Genomic DNA, 752 nt, shown 5'->3' on the forward strand with positions numbered 1-752 from the left:
TGACACGAAGGTAGGCCCGTCAGACCGGGGGGAGGGGAAGGCCGTAAATCAGATGATTCATGACACCGAGAACATCGGCAACAGGAAGAGGGTTTTTTTCCTCTCCCTGGCGTCGTTGCGTGTGTTTCTCTGACTGCAGCGAAACGCAATAAATCTCTGAGTGTCTTAAACAGGTAAACGCCAGAGCTCATGTTCCCCCTGGGGGGGGGGGGAGGGCTTCCGAACAATGCCGACATCAAAGTGTTGATGTCTGACAAGTGAGGAGTGACTTCCCTTGTCCAGGGAGCAGCTCACACCTGTATGGAGATGATTACAGGTAGATCTGGCTGCCCCTAATTGTACGATAACCGCCGCTCTCAGCCCTAATGGCGGCTGGGCGGCTGCCGAGACGCCAGACGGCCATTTGGCTGTCGCCGCCCTCCTCTGTTTTCCCTCCTCCAGCGCTCGGGTGCGATGATGACGACGACGCGCTGAAGGACTATTCAAAGCAAACGGCGAGACAAATTGCAATCTCAGCTTTAATGTGTGCGCGTGGAAGAAAGAGGATCCCGGAATGAGGCAAATAAGCCAATTTAATCTGTTGTCGGCGGCGGCGTTGTCGATGGCAACGGCGCCTTCCTTTTCCTTGTTTAGTTTTTTTATCCGTTTACTTTACCTGTTAACCGTTGCGGCGTCATTGGCTCCCTTCGACGCTGCGCCTGTGTCTTCGAACCCGGCCAACACTGGCGGGCGCGTCCATGTTGAAAGAAATG

The sequence above is a fragment of the Gadus morhua genome, chromosome 20 (genome assembly GCF_902167405.1).
Source record: "Gadus morhua chromosome 20, gadMor3.0, whole genome shotgun sequence".
Lineage (NCBI taxonomy): Eukaryota > Metazoa > Chordata > Actinopteri > Gadiformes > Gadidae > Gadus > Gadus morhua.